Source organism: Acromyrmex echinatior, chromosome 7 (assembly GCF_024713525.1).
Source record: "Acromyrmex echinatior isolate Ae372 chromosome 7, ASM2471352v2, whole genome shotgun sequence".
Classification (NCBI taxonomy): domain Eukaryota; kingdom Metazoa; phylum Arthropoda; class Insecta; order Hymenoptera; family Formicidae; genus Acromyrmex; species Acromyrmex echinatior.
The window spans coordinates 11,825,539-11,837,707 of NC_141858.1; the positions used below are offsets into that span (position 1 = coordinate 11,825,539).

Genomic DNA, 12,169 nt, shown 5'->3' on the forward strand with positions numbered 1-12,169 from the left:
GAGAGAGAGAGAGAACGCTTCTCATGACTTTTTCTTTATCGCGGCAGCGCCGCTCGTCGTTCGAGGTTTACGAGGTAGGGCGGCTCTCTCGCTCGTGGGTATCACCGCCGGGTTTCGGGGGCAGGGGACTAGTGCGGGCGGCGGTTATTAATAACGCCGCGATAAACCCGGGGTTAAGCCCCGCGGGGATGACGGCCTTTGGCAAAAAGCGGAGAGAGAGCTCGTCGCCCCCGCACCTTTATCCTCCCGCCTCTTTCCTCCGCTACCCCTTTCGTTCCTCTCTCTCTCACTCTCCATCTCTCCATCTATCTCTCTATCTATCTTTCTCTTTCGATGAGAGAACGCGAGGGCTTTGAGCCGAGGGTGCAGTTGAGAAAGGAAGACGAAGGGATAGAGGATGAAGAGGGTGAATGGAGTGGAGGAGTCTCGTCCGGACGTTTATCGAGGAGCGTATATCTCGGGAAAGGAAGCAAGGAAGCGGAGATCCTCTCTCTTTCTCTCTCTCTCTCTCTCTCTCTCTCTCTCTCTCTCTCTCTCTCTCTCTATTTCTAACCATTTTTTCCAGCCGTCACCGCCCTGTGATCTTCTTCCATCTTCTCTTATCCACCCCCGCTCTCATCCTTGCGTGAAGCAATACTCAGATATGACTTGTTCAGACGTGAGGACTCGCGGATTCTAAGAAGAATTATCAGAATATCGAGGATAATGATTGACTTAATATAACCGTTTAATCCGTGAGTAATTCGTCGTCTCCCGCGAAGTATTTTGGTATCTGGTAAAAAAATATACTTATTCCTTTATATTTATCTCGATCTTTATTTTTTAATCGATATCTGAGATACTGTTTACATTTTCCTTTTAATGAACGATATTCTTAGGATTTTCTAATAAAGTACTGAATTGGAAGCTTCTCTTTTCTTTTTTTTTTTCAAGAAGAGACATATTTTTTTTTCATTTATCTTGTTTTAATCTTCATATTCAATGTTTATATTTATCGTATTACACTGTGTTATTATTTATTCACTTTATTTAAGGATATTAATATATAACATTTCTAAAAAATATCTATATTTAAATTCACACAATAAATTAAAGAAATAACAAAAATTACTCAATATCATTTTTTTGTCAAATTATATTTATAAGTTATATCGATTAACATTGTTTACATCGTAGGTAAATAGGAATACTAAAAATAAATTTCTTTCCTAATCGCATGCTGTGAAACAAAAGAAAGAAATTTAATAAAATCCGTCAGAGATAATTACAAACTTTTTGACATGCACTTTGTGACATGCATATCAATTATTTTACGTAGACGTTATCTTTCTTTTATTTTTTTTTTTTTTTGCAAAATCAAACGGCGTAGACATAGATGCCGATATTCACGTCAAACAGACACCGAATGGCTGATTGGTGGGGACGACTATAAATGAGATGCCGCGCTTTACTATTCGCCAGGCATTATTCATAATACGACGCAGCTGCGTTTCCTTCGCGCGTTACCGGGTCGCGCGCATTATACCCCGTTAAGTTTCCCGAGGGTTGTGCGGAATAACGAAGAACTCCGCGCGCGCGTGTGGATGTCTCGAGAAGCGGAGATTACTCGAGGGAAAAGCAAACAGACGTGTCTTCCGCGTCCTTTCCGCCTCGAGTATAAAACAAAGACTCGCACCTCCCGTCCGAGACTCGCGGACCTTAAACTTTGTTTAACTTGCCGGAGAATAAACATACCGCGTTGATTAATTGTTCCATGCGATCGCAAGTATATCAAAAAGTGATTAGAGCGAACCTGGAAGGAACAAGCCGAGTCTGTGACTCTTCGATAAGTTTTTTTTTTTTTCTTTAATAAAGTTTTTCCGAAATATGAAGTTAAAGAATGCATCTCTGAAGCTGTACGGGATTGCCACAAAGCTGAAAATCAGGGAAGAGTTAGGGAATTTTAGAGATTGAGAAATTTGTGACAACCCAGCTATCAGACATGAATGTTTATCTTCTGCGAGAAATCTATTGTTGTTGTCTTATTGAAGGAAAAGTTATACGACTTCAAATAAATAGTCAAACGAGTTGATAATCGACGAGGATTTAAGGAAGACGCGGTAGACGAATAAGTTTGTGCAGTTGCAAAGACCGCAATTACGTAGACGAGATGAAACGTGTCGCTTTTTTTAACGAGCGTGAGCGGTTGGAAGTAAATCGCGGGAACCAGCCGCCTCAACGACCACGAAGTCGTCCCCTGGCATTCGCGTTTAATTGAATAAAATGACGAACCTCGACTCCCGAGCCGCGATTATTAATGCGGCTGTCCGCTTGCTTCTCACACCAACAACCGTGGAAAGTAACGTCGACTTTTTTTTTCATTTCCCACCAAGTGATTCGTCTCATCTTTGTACATGCATGCTCTACGTGTAGATGCTAACTCGCAATTTGTATCTTCCGAATGAAGGATAATTCGCAAAAAGTTTGTGCGCTTGTCCAGTAATTTGGAGAGAATAATAGAAATTTTTTTATGATCTGACACTCGTGAAGTTGGATCTTCAACTTTTTTTTAAAAAAAAAGATGATAATTGGTGCGAGTATTCAGCGAGACGTTATTACATTGAAAGAAAAGATTCGTTGCTGAAGCAAATTAGATGTGGCATAGTATTTTTAATTGGCTGTAGCAACCAATTTTTGGTTATCAACAATTGGCTGCAGCAACCAAAATTGACTGTTGCAATCAATTAAAAATGCTATGCCATATTTTACCTAATTTGTTGCAGCAGTCAATTTTTTTTTTTAGTATAGCGCTACTTTTCTATCTTTATTGTTTGTTAGATGTAAAACAAAGACAGAATGATACAAATAGCGCAGGCGATCATAATGATTTTGAGTATAGTAAATGCTATTTAAATTTATCTATCTGAGTCGACCGTCCTTAAAACTGTAATTGTTGATAACCTTTTAGCTAAAGCGTGCAAACGAAAAAATGGATTTGTTTCGGAATGTGCAAACGAAAACCTATCGATTCATGCAAATGTGTATACAGTAAATGCGATTTGAATCTACCTGAGTCAATTGTCCTCGAAACACACACACACTTTAATTGTTAATAACTTTTTAACTAAATAGTGCAAACGCCTGCGCGCGCGAAAAATCGACTTGTTTCGGAATGTGCAAACGAAAATCTATCGATTGGTTATTTCAATCTAGTTTCTTTATAGAATTGAGTTGATATCGTATTTCTTGCAGCGTGTAGTTAACTCCCCGACATTTATTTGTTCATATATAACTGTCTAAATGTGTATGCAAACGAAAATCTATTGATTGAGACTAATTAAATTAATTTTCTCGTGGTTGAAGGACTAATGTAAAATTAGACTCTAAACTTGTTTTTTTAATAACTTTTTTACCAGAAGTGTGCAACGAAAATTCGAAATATGCATACATATGCAAACGATAAGCAATCTGAATGAGCTATAAACTATTAATTTTTTTAAAAGGTGTGAGGCCAACTTTATACGTAACTTAATATCAAATTTATTAAACGCTATTATAGAAATTATCTAATTGAATATATATATATATATATATATATATATTAGGTGTTGGAATTAATTCGTAGCGTTTTACAAGTGATGGGAAGTACTTTCATTAATGTATTTTTTAATGCTCATGTGAAATAAATAACATTCTTTCATTAAAAAACGCTACGAATTAATTCCAACACCTAATATATATATATATATATATATATATAAAATAAAAATATGTACAAAGTCGCCACAAAACTGAAAGTCAGGGAAACTTATGGAATTTTAGAAGAATTTGAGAGGAATTTATGGCAACTCTAATTATAGCAATTATTTGAATTTCTTTATAATTTCGGAAACGGAAAACTAAAACGGAAATATAAGTACATTAAATATTTATATCCCTGTGAAAATTAAGAGATAATTATTTTATACTTTCAGACACAGTTGCGTTACCGAAATCGCGCTCATTCAATGAAACACAAACCATCACTCTTCACTCATGCCACTACGAAAATTGCGCTGCGCGATGGATGAATTTCAGCCATGATGAAAGACAGAGACTACCGACGTGAGCGAACGAGATGGCGACTACATAGTCAAGTGGAAGCGCCGGTGAGCTAATTAATTAATTACTGAGACTCGCTACTGTGGTTAGCCGAAGGGTACAGCTGCGTTTTCTGACCCATTTGCCCATCCTACAACAATTCCGTTCTAAAGTTCGCCTGTTTACACCACCAAAATTTTCTCACAAATTTTCTCAATGCATATCACACAAAAACGATGGAGTTCTTTTAATATCTAATTGTTTCGTAAAGTTCTAATTAATAAAGAGTGACACATTTCAAATGAAAAAAAAAATCATTTCTAAAAAAAATTTCTGTCTTTTAGAAATTAAACGAAATATAATTCGAATGCACGCTTTCTCCGGAATGTTCTCTCGGGTCTCGCATCCCCGGACGCGCGATCTCTCCCTTCAATTTACACGGTACAATTATTTCCCTCAGCCGCACCCCGGCCCTTCGTTTCAGCGACCGCTGTGTGAGGGCTCGACATGCCTTCGAAAATGCGCGGCTCACACCGGCTACGATTACCCCGACTAATGCCCTAATCTCCTAATTTCCAGCCGTTTACCGCGCGACCGTATGCCACCCTTAATTAGCATAATTTAGGGATGGCGTCGCGATTGAAACGGACGCGCGGTACTCCTGTGGAATTAAAATGGGCCAGCGGAAAAAAGGGCTTCCTGATCCTCTAGGAGTTTCTTCGCTTCGCTAAGAACTTTAATGCTCGTTCTTTGTTTACAAGACGAGGATGAGGTCGACGAGAAACGGATGAAATGTGCGCGCTGTTAAAAGTTTTCTCCCTTGCCCTTATCATCGATCCACATCGTTAGGTATTTTAATGTTTGCTCTCTCAGCGAAGGAACCTTTTGAAATTCTTAGACGTAAGATCGAAGAAATTTTTTTCGTTACTGTTTTACGTTCAATCATTATACTCGTCGTAATAAAAGAAAGTTGCGTTATTCCGGGAATAATCATCTAGGTCGATTTTTATACCTCAACAACGAAAAAATGGAGGCTCAATTATAATATTTTATCGATTGAGAATGTTCATACCTATTTTTTATTTCTCCCCCCCTTTTTTTTTTAGAAAACATTGAGTTAAATCTATACCTACATATAATATTCTCAAATGGGAAGGTTTTATTGAAATATCTAAAAATTTAGCTAAATGCAGATCTGAAAATAAACATTTATTGAAACACATCAGAATAATTTATAAGACCCTTGAACTGATTGCTAAAATGTTAAAAATTTTTGCAGGATTGTTCATCATATTTAAAAATCTTACGTAAATTATTTTGATAAATCCAATAAAATTATTTTCAGATCTATATTCAAATAAATTTTTAGACACTTTCAAAACAAAATCGTTCTTTCCACGTAACAAAAATTATAGGATAATCAATAACACACTATATGTAATTAACAATAGTGTCTTGTGTGATTGAGATATAAAAAATATCCTGGGTGATTGTTTAAGCAAAAAAAAATTAGATGACTATTCCCAGGTTTTTAAAGTTATTTGAAGGAAGATTAGTCATGAAAAGGAGAAAGAGAACTTAGGAATACTTGTCAGATAATGAGATAGAGAAATCACGCCGAATTTTTATTGCGTGGGCTCGTCAATCGAAGCCCCGACACCTGCTGCAAATTTGATCAATGTAGGCAATTTCGTTTCAATTTTATAACGGCGCACTCATTCCGATTTCGAATCGTTCGCGGCGCTCTGATACATTCGCTTGATTGTTTTAAAACATCCGCGGTTAACCGTTACTCCAGCGCGGGCGCATCGATAAATAAAAAAAAGGGGGAGACGAGAGAAAAAAAACAAAACATACGATCAATTACGATTTACGGTTTAATTTGTAGCTTCATGTCGATCTCTCGCTTGCGGTGTACCGTAACTTTCCCGGTGACAGGCAGTCTTTTTTTTATAAGCATACCGTATGCATCGTTTTTCAAGTGACTGCTCGACGTCAGTTTAAGAACATTAGTCTCAAAGTTTTAATCTTTCATATATTTGGCGTCCAGACGCTGTGTACACTTAAAGGAAAAGAAATCGTAAAATAACTGTATAATACAAGTGTTATATTTATAATTAATATATTAATATTTATACTATAATTAATACATATAGCTAAATGAACTATTTTATGGTTATTTTAACTATATAAAATAGGTTGTTCACCTATACATGTACGTAAATAATTTTGCATATTAAACTTGTATAATTATCACTTTTTACCATTTACGTTTTTTTCTGGGTATTGAAAAGGAAGATAAAAGTTACATCAATATCTTTATAATACAAATAATTACATATAATTACATCAAAATCTTTGGAACTTTGTTTCCTTACTTCTATAAATTATCTTACTTATTTTATCGTTGTCATGAATGTCTCTCAAATCTTTTCATTGCATTGGCCTATCGAGATCCTATACTGATATTGCGGATAGGCTAACACAACGAAAAATTTGCTGTTGCCAATCAAACCAATTAAAAATCCTATGCCATATTCAGTCAATCTTTTCTTTCAATGTATAAATATCTCTTGGAATCATCAAATCTTTTCAGTTTTATCGATAATCGATCAATTACAAATATTTCCCATGTTAACCACGACTGCGATTAATTACGTTAATTTCTTAATATGATTACCATCAGCTTATTAACGAATAAAAAATGAATATTCCGATTAGAAGCGGGAGCAGCGTGGAAGAGAAATAGCATCTTACATGCGGCGATTGTTCGGCTCACAGCTCTTTTCTAATTTCCCTCGCCAACGCGGAATTGTTCGATTCGGTAACCACCGAAACGTGTCCGGCCGTGGCTAACAAAGATCCGCCGCATCGTTTCATCCGTGGCGCCCGGCCTCGGGATTTGTTCTCGCTCGCTCCGTTCATCATGTGACTCTCTCCATCGGCGATATCGCCGTCCGGAAAGCCGAGCTTGTGCGCGCTCGTGCGCGTGTACTACGTGCTCGTGGAAGTCTCACACCGACACGACGCTCACGTTGAGGAGGTTGCGTCCCTGGTGGCGTCATTACGAGGGGCGTCGCGTTTAGAGCGTCGACGTTGGGCGGCAGGCGATCCGTACGACGACGACGACTACGACGACTACGACGACGACGACTACGACTACTCGGGCGAGTTTGATGGCGCGGTCTCTGCGCGCAACAGTAGTCGGGGTGATAGAAGCGAACGGGTAGCCGAAGCGAGGGAAGACCGAAAGAGCTCCGAGCACGCTCGTCTCGCGCGCATCACGCCGTGGTGGTATCGCGCCACGCCGACGCCACGCCGCGCCGGCGTGGCGAAGGCTCGGCCTCCGAGCGGCGGTACGGCGTGGCAGCGTCAGCGCGGCTTGGCACGGCATGGCACGGCACGGCACGGCCGCGCGCCACTCGACGCGGGAGGGCGAACCGAGTACGGAGGTGGTAGGTAATCACCCAGCGGCTCGCGTTATAGCGTCGTTACGCCGCAGCGCCGCTATCGTCGTCTCCTGCCACCCCCTTGCCGTCCCGCCACTCTTCCCACTGTGTCCTCTGCCGGTTTCTCGTACCGTTTTCTCTCTCTCTCTCTTCTCTCCCTCTCACGATTCTCCGTTCATCTCTCAGAGCTCGTTCGCTTCGGTCCTCTCGCCCACCACCGCACACCTCTCTCGTACTCCGTCTCTCGTTTCTCTTACTACCACTTCGACCTAGCCTCTTCCGCAGCGACGACGGCAGCGGTAGCAGCTCAAGTCTCGTACCGCGGGCGACGTGGCTGCCTTTCATATACCGGTATACGGAATACGGTTATCCCCCGTATCTCTTCTACCCCTTGGCCGCGCGTCTCCACGCCATCCAGCGTCCCATCGTCTCCGACATCCAACGCTCCCGGCACCATCGCCTTCTCACCCTTCTCTGCCGGTATACTCCCGCGCGTCATGCCGTCGCCTTCGCCACCGTTGAGGCCGAGTTTAATTATTTCATATCGCCGTACACGGATCAACGCCGTCGCCGTCGCCGTCGCTGCCAACCGCGCGCGGAATCCAACGTAAGCCGCCGACGACTTCTCGCACCTTCCTTCATCCCCCTTCGCGCCGCGCCGTCCCTTCGAACGCCTCCGCGGCATCGCCGACGTGACAGGGTGTCCCTTCCTCCGCCTTTCACCCTCTTCTATCTCGGTTCACGCCACTCTTTCTCTTCCGGCGGATCGCGTTCGTCTCCGCTCGACCTTTCTCTCGACTCCCCTTTCTATCTTCTATCCACGTAACTTTTCCCCTCTTCCTTCCTCCCTCGACTGCTTCTTCTTCTGCTTCCGCTACGCGGTTCCCGTTCGGTCCGTCACTTCGCTGTTGCTTTACGAGCCAGTAACTTCCCCGAACGGGGCGACTTCATTACTTCTCATTTCCTTTTGGCGCGGCGCACGCTTTTCCACGGCCGCGCGTCCATCCGTTCTTCCTGCGTTCATTGCAATACTACCTTTTTCCACCGCGTCGCGAAAACGCAAATTGTTTCGTAAATGTAATTTCGTTCGCCACTCGTGTGGGCGAATGTCGAATGCTGACCTGTTTTCAGTATTAGAGTGGACTAGAAATATTATTACGTGGAAACTAACAAATGAGTGGAAAAAAAACGTGGTACTGTAACATTTATTTTAAAAAGATCAGTCGACACGAATCATTTCATGTACTATTAAGAACGTAGAGAAAAAAAAATATTTTGCATTCTATCTTCTATTTGTTGAAAGTAAATTTAATCGCGGTCGCGATTAAATAACGATATCGCAAATTAATAAAAAATGAAACAATTGTTATCTACATTTATTAAATATAGTTTTACTGTATGTACTTTTTAATTTATTTTACACAAAAAATGTTATAGAATGTCATCGATATTCCTACGTATACGTTATTATAGAAAACTTATATATAAATATGTGATATAATTATAATAATTAATAGCAAGAAATTATAATAATTATAAACTATAAATATATATATATATATATATATATATATATATATATATACATATATATATAATTTTTTGGCACAAGCGAAATTTCACTCTTAAATTTTTTATTTGTTCGAAATAAAGGAGGACAAAATTCGATTCTTAAAATATCTGATATGCATGATATAATGTAACGTTGAAAAAAGATATTTTAAAAAATCCTGAGAATTTTTCAAAATTTTTTGAAAGCCTAAACCCAGAAGAAAGATCTAGATTGCAGACGGAGGATTAAAACCATTTTTTTCTTTTTTTGAGGTGGGGGGAGAGGTGTTCTATAATAAAATTAAACGTTAAAAGGAAAGGAGGGAATAAATTAACATCTCCGAATTAACGCCCTCTAATGACGCTTTACAAAAGTGTGACAACAGTCTGAATTTGCATACTCATGAAATCTGTGTCGACAGATTACAGCGCAATTCGGGGAACTTAAGAAGAGCGTTGTAAGTGAGGTGACACGCCGAGGAACGGTGGACGGGCAAACACGAGGCCGGGAAGTCCCGGAGAGTTAAAGAGGAGAGATCGATGTCTTGTGACGTCGTCGCGTTTCGTGTCGTCATCGTAAAACTTCTTTGACGGCCCGGATGAAAGCCACGCACGGACATCGACGGCGCGGGTGCTGTCGCGGCGATGACAAACTACGAGAACGGCGGCGGTATCGCTTAACGTTTCGCGGGCGATTAATAAACGTTATTACCACCGTCGCGCGTTATTCCCACACTGCTACGTCCACCTACACTGACGTTGCCGACGTTGCTTTTAAAGCGCGCCGTAAACGTGCCGCACATAAATAACTTTGATATTCGCGTCGGCCGATTCTTGCATCTTTTTTCATTTTTTTCTCTCTCTCTCTCTTTCTCTCTCTCTCTTTTTTTTTAATTGAGTTACCTTACCCCATCTTCAGCTGCGATGCCTCGTGACCGCGCGTCGTTTATCTCACATGGAAATGCGTACGAGATGAGAAACGAGGGAGAGGCGACTTTTTTTGCTTAATTAATTACCACCTTTGCTTTTGAACGAAAAGAATAGTTTTGCTGAAGTACTTAGAAATTTAGTTAGATGCAGATTTAAAAATAATTTTGTCAAAATAATTAGAATGTGTGCTTATAGATTATCAACGCTTTTTATTCAATAAAATGGCCAAGCGAATGAATTAATATAAAAGTAAATAAGTAATGAAATATTAAATGTTTTATTAGTACAAGGAACATTAATTAATTATTGAGCAAAATTTCAGATCGAAATAATTTTTATTTTTTATTAAAAAAATATAATATTAATCTAAAAAGAAAAAAACAGAAACGTACACTAATAATCGTTCGATTCTTCTACAAGAAAAAAACATTTTTGTTGAAATATCTAAAAATGTAGCCAGATCTAATAATTTTTTTGAACCATCAAAATAATTACGTAAGAACTTAAACGTGATAAGGCAGTGCTGCAAAAAGTTTTGATATTTTTGATAAACCAATAAAATTCTTTTCAGATTTGTATTTAGTCAAATTTTTAAATATTTCAGCAAAACCATTCTTTCTGTATATAATTGAGCATGAGAAGCGACGCTGCAAAAAAAATGTTGACATTCTAGCAATCAGCTTGAGTGACCTACATAATTATTTTGATGGCTCGAAATTACCTTCAATTCTGCATCCAGCTAAATTTTTAGAGACTTCAGCAAAATTGTCCTCTCTGTGTGTTTTTACATAAAACAAGGAATGTTTGAGTTCGTCTTGAGAACGTCTATAGTTTCTTTCTGTAAAAGCTGCGAATGCAAAAGAGTTCTACGTCGCTTCGCAAAAATGACGCGGAGAGCGAATCTTAAATCGTAATGATCTCGCTACGCTTTCCACTTCTTCGATAAGGACGTAGTAGTATTAATAGTAGTAGTAGTAGTAGTAGTAGTAGTAGTAGTAGTCTTGGCGCGCACAAAGATCTCTCGGGAAATAGCTCTGAATATTTAAACGGAGATCGTCCACTCGCGAGCGGCCAAGGACATACTCGAATTTCTCGCACGAGCGCTCCTTCTCGTGCCATCATGCGTGGCATGGCACGCAGACAAGAGCACGCGTATGGAATATCGCGCCTCGGGGCACGCGTATTATATTCGCTCGAGAAGCGGCAAGAGTCAGGGATAAGGGAGAAATGGCAAGGAAGGGCGAGGACCGATCATGCGACATGACGAGAGGGTGCGAGCGACAAGATTCTGCGACCGAGAACATTGTCTCTCGCGCGAGCTTTCGTCCTGTCTCTGAAGAAGGGTAGCTTAACTTCCCCTCGTTGAACACAACGCATTTCTATAAGGAATTGTTTCCCATCCTTCAATCCGTAATTAATATATATATATAAATTAATATATATAGTAATTTATATACGTACAGGGTGTATCTGAAATAACGCTCACTAATATGGTACTGGTCCTAATAAAAAACTGAATCGAAAAGTCCTCTGCCATTTTACAATTTTCGCAATATTTTTTTTAGTCATCCGATCAAAATGTCTAAAATCGACGTACGAGATAATTTTAAAAGATCTTTAAGGCTAATTCTACAATGCTCTTTGTTTCTTGTTTGTTGCTGTTTGTCTCTGTTTGTCTCTTGCCTTTTTGGTCAATAATAAACAATAAGAAACAGAAAACAAGAAGCACATTGTAGAATTAGTTTAAGAGATCTTTAAGAAACATCTTCCAAATATTTCACGAAGAACACTGAAAGATATCTTAAAATTATCTTATACATTGATTTTATTCATTTATTCGGCAATCTTTAGAAATTAATCTCGTTAACTATTGTGAAAATTGCAAAATGGTAGAGGACTTCCCGACTCAATTTTTTATTAGGAATAGCACTGTATGATTAGTAGGCGTTATTTTAGATACACCCTGTATACATTAAAATATATTAATATACATATATAATTAATTATTTTATAAATTTTATTTACAATTTATATACGGAATTTTTTCAGAATTTTTCATCAACTTTTTAGTATTTGCATTTTCTTATTTTTTTTTATATTAACATGAGGAAATATGGTATTAAATTCTGAAAAAATTTTGAAAAAATTCTTAAAGTTCTATAAACAATTTTCGTCTCTTG

General features: G+C 39.1%; 1 long non-coding RNA gene across 1 annotated transcript in view; it reads left to right on the top strand.

Moving 5' to 3' along the window:
* Nucleotides 1-12,169, top strand: part of LOC147909200 (uncharacterized) — a 191,399-nt gene that overhangs the window by 108,763 nt on the left and 70,467 nt on the right. Inside the window, exon 5 of the long non-coding RNA XR_015545616.1 lies at nucleotides 3,954-4,127. This is a non-coding gene — a long non-coding RNA (uncharacterized LOC147909200). The remainder of the gene's footprint in view (nucleotides 1-3,953; nucleotides 4,128-12,169) is intronic.